Here is a 7720-nt window from a genome sequence, read left to right as displayed (position 1 = left end):
GAATGACCCTTTTACAGGGGTCGCCTAAGACCATCCTGCATATCAGATATTTACATTACGATTCATAACAGTAGCAACATTACAGTTATGAAGTAGCAACGAAAATAATTTTATGGTTGGGTCACAACATGAAGAACTGTATTTAAAGTGCCAGAAGGTTGAGAACCACTGCTCTAACCCATTGCAGGCCTTCCTGTCAGCATACGTGAGGCTAACGGTGGTGGCCTCTGACATTCTAAGTGAGGGGTGTCCCAGTATTGTTAACGCCATTAGGAGGAAAACACAGTGGAATACCTAGCTCATACCACATACCCTGAGGTCTGGTGGATGAAAGATTTAAATGGACTAGTTGCTAAAAAAAAACCCTGTGTTCAGCCAATGAGAATAGAAACCACTCTAGCTACTTTAAGCAGAAATGAGTTTAAGTACAGAAACTTGGGTGCTTATAAAATCACTAGAGGACCCTGGCCGATTTGGCTCAGTGGATAGAGCGTCGGCCTGCGGACTGAAAGGTCCTGGGTTCAATTCCAGTCAAGGGCACATGAGAACTGCTCTCCGACTAAGCACTCATCTCCCAGATGAGGAAACTGGTTCAGGAGCCACAGCCCAGATGGCGGTTACTTTATAGGAAACTGGCTCTCAACCTGGAGCCTGACTTCAGGCCAGTTCTCTTCCCAAAGCGCCTCATTGTCATCTCTCAGTTGTTTTGTTTTTTTGTTTTGTTTTGTTTTCTTCGGTTTGGGTTGGGTTTAGGAGGTGTTACTAAAGTGTTGGGGTCTTTTCATTTTGTCCTTACAGTGCCAGAACCTACCAAGACCTGTTCCAGCCAGCCCCAGCCTGCCGGTACCGGGACCAGTACTTCCACCAGCACTCTCTCCAGCAGCAGCAATGGCAAGCGCGCACCTGCCGGCGGCCAGCAGCCAGCTGTGTCCCGCTACCTGCCTCGTGAGGTGCCTCCGCGCTTCCGCCAGCAGGAGCAGAAGCAGCTACTGAAGAGGGGCCAACCACTGCCCGCGGGGGCTCTGACCAGTGCGAGCCCCACCCAGGGCGCTGGGCCTGCCGGGGTGAGCCCTCCTCCCCTCCCTGGAGCCGGAGCGCAGCCACAGCCCAGCAAGCTCCAGCCAGGTGAGCCACGGAGGGCGGCTTCTCCTCTGGGGTCGTGTGCTGTTTCCCACTCGGCGGCCCAGGAATAGAAATGGACACCTTTGGGCCCATAGTCAGTATATACATGTGATAGAGCTAGCTAGCTAGATGATAGATACATAGATAGATGATAGATAGATAGATAGATAGATAGATAGATAGATAGGTAGGTAGATAATAGGTAGGTAGGTAGCTAATTGATAGATAATAAGTAGAAGATAGGTAGAATTCATTTCAGTTGGATTTTGAAGTTTAATTCTGCTTCCCCCTACTTATTCATATGAGTTATTTCTCATGTTTTCAGAGGCATTAGCGACTTGGTTGCTCACAGAAAGCAAAGGTCTGTCAGCAGGCCAGTGACCTTCGGCAGTGGGCAGAGCCCTGCGGGAGACTTCGCAGCGAGGCCCTCGCTGGGTCACTAGGAGAGCGCAGGGCCGCACACCTTCTTTGCAGGGAGGTGATGGCGTTGAATGGGAAGTGGATGGTTCTAACTGTAGCGTCTAACCTTAAAGCCAAACCTGTCGGCAGCTTGGCGTGCAGTGTCTCGGGTTCTGACCCACCTGCTTCTGCTGGCGTCTCTGCCTGCAGCCACCTCCAGCTGCTCTTGGCTCCAGGAGAACTGCCGCTTGCCCCCTCGCTTTCCAGCTTCCAGAGGTGACATCTCCTCTGTCACCTGTTCCCGGCTTCTTGACCTCAGGGATTTAGATTTAAAAATGCTTTCCTGGAGTTGTAGCGAAGGTTTTGGGAGAGAGCAGAGTACCTGTGGGAACTGTCACATTTCTGTGGTGCCCTTAAGTCTCTCCGCTTTAACAGTTGGCAGGGTCCTGGCGTGGGAACCAGGCTTGCTGATGGCAGTGAAATTCAGGTCTGTAATTGGAGAAGCAAGGAGGCTTCTCGTATGAGATTGGAATTTAAAAGAAACATGTCACAGATCATATTAATATGTTTCTCTTTCATACACTGACTTAATATGGGGAATAATTGCAACATGACACAAAAGTATTTATAGTGTATTTCTCAAAACCGAGACTTTGTGGTATATTCGGAACAAATATTTTTAGACAGCTTTGCTATGTCTCTTCAAATAATCTTGACTCTCCTTGCTAAGTTCCTGGTCAAGGGGATGTAGGTCAAGAGAGAAAAGAAATGGTCAAACATACTCATTTAACAAGAATATAATTCCCCTCCTTCACTGCAAGCAGTTGGTAATCAGACAGATGGTCACTCCTGGTGGTGTGGCTCAGTTGGTTGAGCGTCCTCATGTGCACTGAAAGGTCACTGGTTCAGTTCCCAATCAGGGCACATGCCCAGGTTGCAGGCTTGATCCCCAGCAGGGGGCACGAAGGAGGCAGCTGTTGGGTATTTCTCTCCCTCTCCCTTCCTCTCTCTCTAAAATCAATAAAAACATACTTTTTCAAAAGCATATGGTTACTTTCTGCACTGGAATACGGTCCTCGGGACAGCCTCACAGAGACAGGAGCTGTGCAGTCACAGTCACCCCGAAATAGGGCGCCGCGTTTTTTGAAACAGAAAAAGAATGCCCCAGCCTGCTGTTTCCTGGGCTTGTCTCGTTGTTACATGATTCGATGCCAGTATTGCATCAGTGTTTTCATCAACTGCTGTTGGTGCAAAATTTTGCTGGTATCTACTCAAATAAGAATAAAATAAGAAATTTTTTCAGTAAAATTTTTTTATGAAAATGTTTTTTAATAAAACATTTGTCTCTGTAAGTATGTTTCTAGAAAGTTATTCCTAGTTTATTATATATATATATATATATATATATATGCACACACATACTAGTATATAATGACTAGATCATTTTATGTCTAAACATCTCAGAAAATGCCATTAATCTACATGATATTAATAAAATAAATGATTAATTTTCGGCTCACAAACAAAAGTCTTGGTTTTATACCAATTTCATCGTTCCCAGCAGCCTCTGGGGTCAGAGCCAGACAAACCTTTGAACTCGCCCCCTTGCATTGGCTCAAGGTCCCTCTGCCGGAGGGGTCTCTGGGCTCCTCCTTCGCAGCCTGTCTGGCCGGCGCTGCCTGCTGCTCCCGCGCTGCTTTCCCCTCGCACCGGGCCTCTTCCTCACGGTCTCACACGTGCCCGGCTCAGCGTGTCTCCCCAGCGCGTGCACACGGTGACCGCCCGCCCTTCTCTCCACATCGTTGTCTCCCCGCCCCAAGGATCCCCTAAGTGTCGTCCGCACTGCTCAGCCCGCAGCATGTGAGTTCGCACTCTGCTGTGTAACCTGCAGTGCTTGCTGGCTAAGGTGTCCGAACCTCCTACACAGGAAATGACAGGCCTGAGCCCCTCACGACCGCTCATCTCTAAGTCCTTCCCACAAAGAGCTTGTCCGGTTTGTCAGCGGAGGGCAGTGCCCCCACGTTCTCAGGGCTCCCTCGGTTCCCCTGCGGTCCTCGCAGGCGTTTCTAGGCCTTTCTCCCCGGCTGCTCCGAGTCCTGCTCAAGGGCCTGCGATTTCCATGAGGGTGCCGCCCCCGGCGGACATCCAAACTGGAGTCCCAGCCTCAACGGCTAAGAGCCAGGAGGCAACCAACTGGCCAGCCCAGCTCAGGGTAGAGGCAGAGCTAGTGGGGCAGAGGGCTGAGCTGGGCAGCGTGAGCCCTGGGAGGACCTGCGTCCTTTCTCCGACTGGCGGGATCCAGACCGCAGTCACGTGTCGTCAGGCGTGGAAGGACTCGTGCGCCGCGTGGAGGCCAGGGTTCCTGCCAGCCCTGGTTCCAGGCTCTCCCTTTAAATGACAACCATTTGTCCTGACGTAAAGCGTGGCCTCTAGTAAAGCCATGCAGGGAAATGGGGGTCTTCTATTCATGTGCTGAGTTGGCAGATGCTTTACCCGTAAGGCAGTGGTTCTCAACCTTCTGGCCCTTTAAATACAGTTCCTCATGTTGTGACCCAACCATAAAATTATTTTCGTTGCTACTTCATGACTGTAATGTTGCTACTGTTATGAATTGTAATGTAAATATCTGATATGCAGGATGGTCTTAGGCGACCCCTGTGAAAGAAAGGGTCGTTCGACCGCCAAAGGGGTCACGACCCACAGGTTGAGAACCGCTGCTGTAAGGTCAGTGTTAGCCTGTACATGGGGTGAGTCAGCTTCCAGAAGAGTGTCATTTTATCCTGTTGTTTTCTCTTCAGACTGTGTCTGAAGCAGAACCCCAGCTCCCAGCACTTGAGAGCTTTCATCGGGGTTTAAGAACCTCCTTTCTATTGTGCTAAAGGCGGAACAATGGATTGTTTCGGGGGCTGCTTTGTACGGGTATAAACAGGCTTTGGTGGCTGCGCGGCTGTGTTTGCCACCTAGATGGGTTTTAGATGGAGGAAGAAAGTAATTAAGAAGTTGGACACTTGCCAATTTGCATATGGCGCTCGTTTGGGATACTGGAGCGAGTGTTGGTATGCCAAATGTTTGGGGGTGAGGAAGAGTGAGAAAGAAGCGGGAGTGGAAACAAAGGCAGCGAGAGCGAGCGGTGGTTTATCTGCGCAGCCGGCAGGCGGGGCGCCGTTATTCTCTTGGCTGACTTTCAACAAACAAGCAAACCGGCAGCGGCGCTCCTGTGACTGGGGCCTGAATAAAAATGTTGTGACAATTGAGAGAATTGAAAGAGGAGGGAAGATGGGTTTAGTGTCAGCTGCAATTAGATAATCAAAGCTTCCCAATCCCCGCCGTGGGCGCCTCCCCCCGCTGCAGGGGTGGAGCGGGGCCTCCCGGAGAGGAAGGGCTGCCAACCCTGCCCGCTGGCCGCCGAGGGCACCCGCAAGTGCCGGGGACTTTCCTGGCAGCGCGACAGGATGAGGCTGTCGCTGTGCACGGCCGACATGGTGGAGTCAGCCCAGGTGACCCCAGATGCAGGCGAACAAGCAGCTGGCTTGCAAGGTAGCGTCTCGGGGGTGGAGGCCCCTTTCTGCAGGTATTTCTGCTGCAGGTATGTCAGGAGCAGAGCGTGTGCTTGTCCCACGTCAGCCTGTGACGTGCCATCCAGAGAGCAGCCCGGAGCCCAGGCTCCCGTGCCGGTCACACTGATAAGATGGCGTCTCAGGCAGCTGCTGGCCCAGGGCGGCGGCAGGGCCTTCCCGCCGGCCTCCTCCGCGTCCTCGGCGCTGGCCGCTCTCCCAAAGGAGGAGGCGGCTTGTTGTGCCCCCACGTTCATCGGCGTCTGACAGGCTGTCAACCTGGAGGCAGCAAACTCCCTTTACTGCTCGTTTGAAGTAAGACCCAGGCAGTGAGCTCATTCTCTCGGACGCTCCCATTGTTTCCGTAAACCTTTTGCTCCAAGCCGGTACTTGGGTCAGCATTGCCTGGATCTTCGCTAGGGAGACTGGATCAGGTGTCCCGGACTCTGTCCAGTAACGGAATTCTGAATTCAGATCTCCCTGAGACTTGGTTGTTGCTGTTGTTAATCCTCACCCGAGGGTATTTTCCCATGGACTCTTTTTTTAGAGAGAGTGGAAGGGAGGGGAGAGATAGAGAAATGAAAACATTAATGTGAGAGAGACGCGTCAATTGGCTGCCTCCCACAGGCGACCTGACCAGGGCTGGGGATTGAGTCTGCAGCCAAGGTATGTGCCCTTGACCGGAATTGAACCTGGGACTCTTCAGTCCGCAGGCCAATGCTCTCCCCACTGAGCCAAACCGGCTAGGGCCTCCCTGAGATTTTTACACAGTAAATGCTGTCGAGGGTAAGGTGTTTGGGGTTCTCAAAAGCTGCAAACAGGAAACCAAGTGGCAAGGAATCTGTTACCACTACGCCTTAGTAAACATGTTCACAGCTATGGAAGGAAGCCTTCGGAATTATGTTTTATAATATATAGTTTATTATTTTGTCATTTCCGTTGGAAGGCTGTGGTGATAAAGAATGAATTATGTCCTATTTGTCAGTGTTACGACTAATTAAGCATTCTGCACACTTCTGAGTGAATCTTGTGCACGCTCCCTATCTGATTAATCCGATACCTAATTAAGGTTTTGCTTACTGTAGCTTTTGGAAGCTCTTTGTTAAATACTTTTCCTTGAAAAAATTGATCTTTATGTCATTAACATTTTAGAATTTGGAAGTAAAAAAAAAAAGCTTTTCTCTTTAAACGATGCTATCATGTAATCCTTTTTAATTTAATCACTTAAGGCAGTTATGTTACTTAGATTTTTATAGACACCTATTTTTAGAACATGTGAACCATTTTAAACAGCAGAGGAAAGGACAGTATTATACACAAACTTCATTACTTTTTTCTTTTTAAGGCTGTTTTTTAAAATTCTTTAAGAAGTAAGAATTTTACTCTGAAAATGCCAGCTTTAGTTCAGTCCTGCTGGTTATTAGTCATCACCCCTTGTCCAGGCCTCCCTCTCGGACCCTGTTTGCCACCCGTAAGGAGACGGAATGTGAGAGGTCCAGGTCATTCGCCGTGTGTGCTGTGGTCTGAGTCTCATGGACGTGGGCTCTGGCTCGGAACTGAGACCTCCTGAGCTCACAGATGAACCAGGCCTGTCAGAGGACGGTCCACGCGTAGACACGGGCGTGGTCCTCGTAGGCACCACGCCTGGCTTTCGTTTTTCCTCCTTTCACTTTGTCACTTTATCATTTTTCCGTCTCAAGAAGTTTTAAAATGGGAATCAACTCTGTCCGATGTTGGGAGGTAGGTCCTGCTGCTTGCCTCCTGTGGTTGGCTTTGTTTTTGCCACTGTACTAAGCAGACAGTGGTGAGTGGTATTTGCAAATCAAATGGAGTCTATATTTGAGAACCATAAATACTGCATTAAAATCACAACTTTGGCTTTCTGGTTTTTAAGATCTTTCCAGCTTTTAAATAAATACATTTTATGTTTAAACTATTTTTTTAAATATATTTTATTGATTTTTCACAGAGAGGAAGGGAGAGAGAGAGAGAGTTAGAAACATCGATTAGAGAGAAACATCGATCAGCTGCCTCCTGCACACCTCCTATTGGGGATGTGCCCGCAACCCAGGCACATGCCCCCGACTGGAATCGAACCTGGGACCTTTCAGTCTGCAGGCCGACGCTCTATCCACTGAGCCAAACCGGTCAGGCTAAACTATTATTTTTTAAAAATCAATGGAAAAATATCCTCGGGTGAGGATTAACAAAAAATAATAATAATTTAAAAAATAAAGTAAAATGGTGCGGTTCCTCAGGAGCTTACACATAGGACTGCCGTGTGACCCAGTACCTCCACTTCCGGGTATGGACCCAAAAGAACTGAAAGAGGGACTGGAGCCGATGTGCCTGTACTCAGGTTATGCAGCATTAGCCACGATAGCCAACGTGTGGAAACCACCCGATGGTCCATGGGTAGGTGAAGAAGTAAACCACCGTGGTCTAGGCATCCAATGGCATGTTGTTCGGCATTGAAAAGGAAGGGAATTCTGACACATGCTAGAACATGATGAACCTTGACAACATCATGCTAAGTGAAATCAGCCAGTCACAAAAGGACAGATATTGTGGGATTCCATTTGTAGAAGGGCCCTGGAGTAGTCAGAGCCTGGAGAAAGGACGGAGAGTGGTGGGGACCAGCGTCC

The 7720-nt window shown here is 49.3% G+C and overlaps 1 protein-coding gene across 1 annotated transcript in view; it reads left to right on the top strand.

The window, feature by feature from the left end:
• The first annotated feature begins 752 nt into the window (after positions 1–752).
• TNRC6C (trinucleotide repeat containing 6C) overlaps positions 753–7720 on the top strand; it is a 39970-nt gene continuing 33002 nt past the window's right edge. Inside the window, exon 1 of the mRNA XM_014531731.1 lies at positions 753–1125. The gene's annotated coding sequence lies outside the window, so the exon portion shown is untranslated. The remainder of the gene's footprint in view (positions 1126–7720) is intronic.

The sequence above is a fragment of the Myotis brandtii genome, unplaced genomic scaffold (assembly GCF_000412655.1).
Source record: "Myotis brandtii unplaced genomic scaffold, ASM41265v1 scaffold825, whole genome shotgun sequence".
NCBI lineage: Eukaryota > Metazoa > Chordata > Mammalia > Chiroptera > Vespertilionidae > Myotis > Myotis brandtii.
The sequence above is the reverse complement of the archived record's forward strand: the minus strand, read 5'-3'. Positions and strand labels throughout refer to the sequence as shown.